Source organism: Macrotis lagotis, chromosome 2, assembly GCF_037893015.1.
Source record: "Macrotis lagotis isolate mMagLag1 chromosome 2, bilby.v1.9.chrom.fasta, whole genome shotgun sequence".
In the NCBI taxonomy this organism is placed as follows: domain Eukaryota; kingdom Metazoa; phylum Chordata; class Mammalia; order Peramelemorphia; family Peramelidae; genus Macrotis; species Macrotis lagotis.
The window spans coordinates 336520770-336529054 of record NC_133659.1 but is presented as its reverse complement, the minus strand read 5'-3'; positions in this window follow the sequence as shown (position 1 = coordinate 336529054).

Sequence of the window (8285 nt, the reverse complement as noted above, 5' to 3'; positions counted from 1 at the left end):
ACTCCTGACTCCGAGGTCAGTGCTTTATCCACTACACCACCTAGCTGCCCCTGTATATACCTTTTTGACCCAGAAACATTAGTATATTAGTCTATATGCTAAAGAGACCATTAAATGAGGAAAAAGTCACGTACAAAAATATAACATCTCTTTATGTAGTGACAAAGAACTGGAAACTGAAGGGATGGTCATCAATCGAGGAATGATCAATTATGATATATGAATGTGATGGAGTACTATTGTTCTATAAGAAATCATGAGTGACCAGACTTCAGAAAAGTCTGGAAAGACTTACATGAATTGATGCTGAGTGAAGTGAGCAGGGTTAGGAAAACAAAATTGTACAGAGCAATAGCAACATTACGTGAAGATCAATTAGGATAGATTTAACTCTTCTCAAAAATACAATGACCAATGACAATTCCAAAAGATTTTTTAAAATTTTATTTAAGGGGAAATGGGGTTAAATGACTTGCCCAAGGTCACACGGCTAGGTAATTATTAAGTGTCTGAGGCCAGATTTGAACCGGGTACTCCTGACTCTAGGGCCATTGTACCACCTTAGCTGCTCCCAAAAGACTTTTGATGGAAAATATCTATATCCAGAGAAAAAAAAATTATGGAGTCTGCATACAGACCAAAGCATATTATTTTCACTTTTAAAAATTTGTTTTTGCTTATGATTTTTTCCCCTTTGGTTCCGATTCTTCTTTCACAATATGATTAATATCAAAATTCATTTAACATGATTGTACAAGTATGACCTACATTGAATTGCTTGCTATCTTAGGGAGGGGGAGGGAAGAGAGGAAGGGAGAAAAATGGTGAAACTCAAAATCTTACAAAAATGAATGCTCAAAATTATCATATGCAATTAAAAAAGAAAAAGCTTTTGCAGACATATTAATAAAAAGTAATTGTCAAGGAAAAGTAATCAGAAATTATCAGATTTTAAAACCTCAATAATAGAATATAAGAAATTCGATAAAGGACTTACAGGATTCAGAGATCTGAGGAAATTGGATTTAATATGTGGAGAGCAGAATGGGAAATGGAATGTTTAAAAAAATTCCCACCAAACATTCATAAAAATTGATTGTATTTTAGGGGACAAGGAAATTATGAATTTAAAAAGGCAGAAATGTTAACACCACATTTTCAGATAAGGTCACAATGAAATAAAAATAGTACTCAGAGAAAATAAAAATATGGAAACTATAAGTGCCTTTTTTGAATAATACTTGGATTAAAGATGAAATAAAATATAAATATACAATGATGATATAAAGAAAAATTATAAAAATTTATCATCACCACAGCAATACTTAGGGACAAATTTATGTCCCAGAATAATTATGAGAGAAAAAGATAAATTATAAAAAGAATTAAATAATATGATAGAAGAAAAAACAAAACAAATTATCATAGGATATAGGAGGAAGTATTGAAACAGGAAATAAAGGAATGATTGAATTAATAAAGAAAACCAGAGATCCTTTAAAAAAAAGACCTATAAATATGATTAACCTCTAACGATTTAATCAAAAGAAAGAGTAAAATCCAATGATTGAAATGAAAAAGGGGAAGTCCCCCAAAATAATAAAGATAATTTTCATAAATTAATATGCTTCTATGGACCAACAAATGAGACTATTAAAATGATAAATATTAAAACATATGTAAATTATCTAATTAAGAAAGCTAAAAAATAACCTAAAGAAACCGATCATAGAATGGCCAATTTAGTAGGGCATTGAGTTATTTTATAGAAAATGCACGAGGAACAGGTGGATTCACAAATAAATTCTATCAAACATTCAAAGAACAAACAATTCTCATAAATTTTTCAAAGTGGAACATTTTTTTCTTGAAGAATTATATTACTGGATCCCTAATATAGTCTGGATCCCTAATCCTGGAAGTGATAAAACAGAGAATGAACCAGGGTCCAATATCACTAATAGTTTGGGGAGAGAACTACATTTATGACTTCATTGGAATAATGAGCTCCCAAATGTAGATCAACATCAGCTTGATGCATTTTTGTCTTGGAGAGTTGCCATTGTTAATGTGTATCTGTAAAAAAAATATTAAATAAAATGCTTGCAAATAGAATGAAGTAATGTGCATAGATATTTATTCAGTGGAAGAAGGATTTATACCAAGAATCCAAGGATGAATAAAAAGATTGTTCATTATAAGGAAAATAATCCGTTTAATGAATGAATTTTCTAGGAGTCATGATTTTAAGGGTAATTATTTTCTTCATTGAAGGGGAATACAACTTTTCTACCAATACATTTTTGTTACCTGAATTCGTTGCCCTATGGAAAGCAAGCCCAGCAATAAATTCCTCTGAGATTAGTGAGAAGATAGGTTCTATGCCAGACCTCAGCTCAAGGCCTTTCCAGCTTCCTGGGCCTGCTGCCATCTTTGAGAGTCCAAGATGATCTCTATACCATGAACAGAAATCAGAGTGTACCATCCCTAGTGAAACTACACCCCACCCCCAACTCACTAGAATTCAGACACTGAGTTCCCAGAGGATGGTTGGCTACTACTTGTTTCAGGATCCAAGATAGTAAACTTGAAGGGATGGGTTTCTGGTGCCATTAGTTATGAGCCCCCTATTGGTGGTTTTCCCATTAATGATCAGTCAGTGACCTCAGTCAAATTTTTAGTATAGGTATTATTTATTAAGATGGAAATAGTAAGAAGATTAGTTACAAAACCATTTCCCTCTCAAGATTAGGTCACATTCTTACAAAAAATACATAGACTCAACACAGTAATTGTGCACAAAGTTCAACAAGCAATGAGGTACATTTATAGACAACATGGCAAAGAGGTAACCCACAACTCCTGCTTACTCTCGAGTCTTCATGGAGTTCTTCCAAGGTATAATTTTCTTCTGGGACATGAAGTCAATGGCTTTGTAGAGTTTATAGACAGTATTTCTCTCTTCCATGAGGGAGCACTTCCTGAAGCTGCCCTTTTTTGAAGGGAGGCTGGGAATTGGTAGGATGGCTCAAGATTGACAAGAGACATCCAGAATGACTGGTGAATACATTCATTGTCTCCCTTAAATATAAAAGGACTTGTGCCAAGAGGGTCCTAGAGTCTCACCTTCTTCTTGATTGCTACATGGTAAAGATGACCAGGTAGATTATTTACTTCCAGTGATAAAGGAATAATATCCCCTCTATACCAGCCATCCAATCTACAGTCTTGTTAGATCTGGTTTGTGATTTGTTGGGGTATCGTGCTACACCTCAGGATCAGAAAAAAAATCTAAGATAGAATCTTGGGGGCTATGTAATAGGTTATAGGATGACATGATCATGCCACTGCTGTATGCTTTATTTTTATATCAATAAATAGTTTGGCAAGTCATGTCTCCCTCAACTCTATAAGTCTTGGAAAAAAACACTTAAAATCATATGATTATGTCAAGAGACACTTATATAAGACATACACACATATGTAGCTTCTGGCTTTCGGGAAGGGCTGCTAGTTTTAAAGCACATCTGCAGTATTTTTAGCACCTTAGGCTTATTGTAAATTCAAACTGTATATCTGGATACCACCTACTGGGTGACATGGCAAGAATTATAAAGGCATTCAGAAAGGGACATGAGTGTTTTCTTCAGTCTTAGATTCAATAGGAGATGCTAATCATGTGCAGGCACATTGTACCCAGAGACAAGGAAGGGGTAAAAGGAATTCACTTATCCTCACATAGGAGTAAAGGAGGACCTTCTCTTAGAGGAATGAAGAAAAACCTGTGTCACAGCTTCCTGGAGGGCCCTTATGTGTGCTAGTTAATGCAATCATGAAACACATTTAAGAAGTAGACACTGTGTTGACTAGCCCTGAGGACTACAGTCTGGGGAAAAGCTCACTCTGAGTTTGTTGCCAATGTCTGCAGCAGTAGGGAGCAGCAGGAGAGGGGAGGTCTTCAGGAGAGGTCTGCTGTTCTCTAGGAGGTAAAGTGCTAAGAGGCCTCAAGGACCATCATAAAAAGTTGTGGGACATGTCATGGATGCATGTGGGGAAACTCCTCAGAGACCTCTCAGAGGAGACTTCTGCACATCTGAATAATTTTTCCCTCCTGCTCTTTGTTCTTCGGTCTCAAATATCTTTGATTTATTTCTTGCCTCATCTGTGATTAAAGTAGGTGCAGGTGGGTGCTCCAGTCACATTTCTCTCACATTAATAATATTCATTTTCCCCACATTAAGGAGGTTTTATTACTCAGATAATAAACTCAAGTAATATGATTCCATGGTTGAGCAGGATTCTTGGTAAACAGAATAGTAAACCAAGGAAATATAGTCATTTCTGTTCAGAACATCAAAAAAAAAAAAACCATGGGAATAGAAGGTCTTTTCCTTAACACATTAAGAAAAGTATTTAAAACTATGGGTTAGTATTATATGTAATGGGGAATCATTGCAGGTCTTCCCACTAAGAACAGAGCTTACATAAACCAAGTCCTACTCTGACTTTTAAGCATAATTCTAATTAGCAGCAGTAAGACAAGAGAAAGGAATGATGGCAAAAATCAGAGGCAAAGAAGAGGTTAAGGCATCATGTTTTGTAGATAATATGACATTGTATAATCTTAGGAAACTTCAAAGATTCAAAAAGAAGCAAAATGGTAAATGACTTAGAGCATTTGATCTATGAAATCCATTTTTATATATTTGGATAATTGTATTTCAAAATATTTAGGTTTCCTTCATAATCCTGTGTATATATGCATTTAAAGACAAGATATGAGAGGGATTCCTAGGCATCACCTGTGTGACTGCCCAAGGACCAATGACACAAAGGAAAGTTGGAACCACCGACTTTGAAGAAAAACCCAAGAATATCTATTGTCCAGGAAACCAGGTGCAGAGTTAACATCTCACCTTTTACTATGACAGAGAGGTGATTCTTGAGTTCTTGAAAGTGAAGCCAACAGAGTATAAGTCTGGTAGGATCTCCTATTTGAAAACATTCTAGCTGGTGTTGCTGTGAAGAGACCTCAAATAGGGTCCCCAAGAAAGTTTCCTTTTTCTTCCCAAGAACCAATCCACACAAATAAATATAGAACCACTCATCACCAGTAGACTGACCATTGAGTGGTAGATTTCCATGCCCTTCCAAAGAAGCCCATTACATGAAAACTACAATCTGACTTCCAGTCCTATGGAGGCCCCTTCTGCTTCTAGCAGAGTAGGAGGGTTTGAGAAAAAAGATGCTAAAGATCCCACCATTTTTGGACCATCTATAAATATTGATAACTGCAGGGTGATGTCTTTGATATATGAACAAGTAATAAATAGCTTTAGTGAGAAATCATAAATAGCTTTAGTGAGCAACCATAAATTGAGGGCTGGAAGGGACCTCAGAAGTCATTCATTCTAACACTTATTTTAAAGAGGAGGACACAGACACAGTCGGTCACTTGCCCAGGCTACTAAGCTAGAAGCAGAATTTTGACCCAGTACATCACCAACAAAAGTGAGAAGAAATTGACAGAAAGAGAAATGTTATGTATAAAAATATGCCAAATATTTGGGGATTAACTTATTAGGGCCACATGACCTTTAAAAGATACCACAGACTCAGGGTTAAGGGGGACCACAAAGAGCAGAGTTCTGGGCTTGGAGTCAGTAAGACTTGAATTCAATCTGTTCTCTTGCTGGGCAAGTCACTAGACTTCTATCTACATTAGTTACCTTATCTGTAAAATGGGTTTAGTAATAGTACCTACTTTCCAGAATGATTGTGATGATGATGATTATTAATTATTATTATTATGTGAAATAATGTAGATGTATAGCCTCTGGCATGTAATAGGTGCTATCAGTTAGCTATTATTAGACTTTGGGACACTACAGGAAAGATGATGGTAAAAACTGATTCATGTGTTTAATAAAAATTTATATATTAAATAATATATTATTAATAACATACATTATACTATATATTTATATGTTTAATAGTGCACATATTTATAATAACTGATTTATATATTTAATAATGATTTTTTATTATTAATAATATAATGTATAATTAATAATGATTTATCTATTTAATAATGACTGTCATTTATTTTTTGGATTTACTGAGTGTTTTAGGCACATTTGATTACCTGAGCCTTACAAAAACTCTGCGAGGTAGGAGTTATTATTATTCCTACTTTAGAGAAGAGAAGAATGAGATTCAGGCCTACTGAGTCACACAACTTTTAAATAATTGAATCAGTATTTGAGACCAGTTTGAAGGTTTCTGATTGCCAGAAGAGTTTGTCTATTATCCCAGGGATGATAGGTCAGTCAACGAATTTCTTGACTACTTTGAGTGTTGAGGTAAAAATATAAATAAGATCCCCTGCCCTCAATAGATTCACCATCAAATGGGGTCCTCCAAAACATAAAAGGAAAGTGCATGGGGGTGAGGGAAAAGGTTCCCAGCTTGTGAGCAGGAGACAGAAGTCGCAAAACAACGCAGATGGTGAGAAGAGAAGAGACGACTGTCCTTAAATAGAGATTTTGGAACTTCGCCCACCCATCAGATGAGATATGACTACCCAATCTGATTTGATTTTCCAGCTCATGTGATTTCCCAGTGATAAGATGCCTGTTGTATGATGCGGAAGTCCAAAAGTAGAATAGAACTCTTTCATTTGGAGTGATGAGCGTTAGGGTTCAAGAGGCATTAGTAGGTCCTGTGAATTAAGTATATAAATCTGTCAGCATAGAGAGAGAATAGTTTGGAGAGGGAAGAGATAGAACCAGGGTGATCAATTAAGAGGCCAAGAGAGGAGGAGGGTCTGAAATGAGTGGAAATAAAGGGGTTAGACTCAAAAGATATTATGGAAATAGAATCTAAAGATTTTCCAACTGATTTCATCATATAAGTAATCATTTGGGCATTGGGTAGTGCTGAATTTCAAATTAGAGTGATCTGGATTCAAGTCCACTCTCAGACACCTATTAGCTGTATGAACATGGGCAAGTCACTTAACCTGTTTTTTCATCTGAAAATGTGGCCGATAATAGCACTTCTGCTACAGGGTTGTTGGAGGATCAAATGAAAGAAGCATTTAAAAGGCTTCAAATGATAAGGGGAGGTGGGGATGAGAAGAGTTGGAGATTACACTGAACTAGTGAATCCAGGTGCTCAGAAGGATGGTGATGCCTCGGACTGAAAGAGCAAAGTTAGGAAGAAAGGAGGGTTTGGGTTCGGCTGGAATATGGGAGAGGAATAAGTCCTTCCTTGTAAGTGAAGGACCCAGTCAGTCATGATATGGACTGGAGATGAGGAAAGAAGCAAGGACTGGAAATAGGTTGGGATCTGGAGAGCCCTTTCCACACAGCTCCTACTCTACAAGGCTCTTGTCTTGCCTTCTGCTGTGGGATATTTAAGGCTCCCTCAAGAAGGGAGTCTAAGAAGAAAGAGGCTGGGGAGGTCAGATTGATTATATACGTAGTTTAATAACCAATGTGGGATACTCACAGAAGTCTGGGATGGTGGCCAGACTACATATTTGGATCCCACAAAGACCCTCCAAAACCCCAGTGGTAATTATAGAAATCAGATGAAGGAGAGAGGAGTTATAAAGTGTGTTTGTGTGGATTGGCTGATAGTCTTGGGTTTACTCTGCTCATCACTGGGTTTGGGTCCCAGATACTTGGGTGCCATCTTGATACTTTTTGGGTTGGACTTCAGGCTATACAAAGTTTGAGACTGGACATATGACCTGAATCATGTCATCCTGTCCTTACAGTGTTCTTTCTAGAGTTTATATTAATCTTGGTTTATATTATTCATAGATTTCATTGATAGGGACTCCACAACTGGTCGGTGCCTTTTTGTTTTTATGATGGTTTTCACCAGTAGGGGCATCATAACTCTTCTCATCTGAACTTCTGGGGCATTTAATGTGACTTTTTCACTACCCACCCTTCTCAGCTCCCACTGAGCTCTAATCACACTCCTGCATATGTCCATTATCCTAGTGAGTTCTTCCTCTCTCCCCTTGTTTGAACTCAAGGCTTCCTTTCATTCACCTCTGTCTTCCTGGGACATAGGACAAGGCTTGGAATATTGAAATGGGCAAATGAAAGTTGATTGTGTCCCCTTGGTTTCCTTTGTTTGAAATTTCTTGCCAAGACAACCCTCTTCCTAACCAACTTCTCACCCCAATCCATTTCTCCAAATCTTATGTTGTGGTGTGGTAGTGGCAAGTCAGTGAATCCTAGGTCTGAATCCTCAGCCTTTGAATTCCC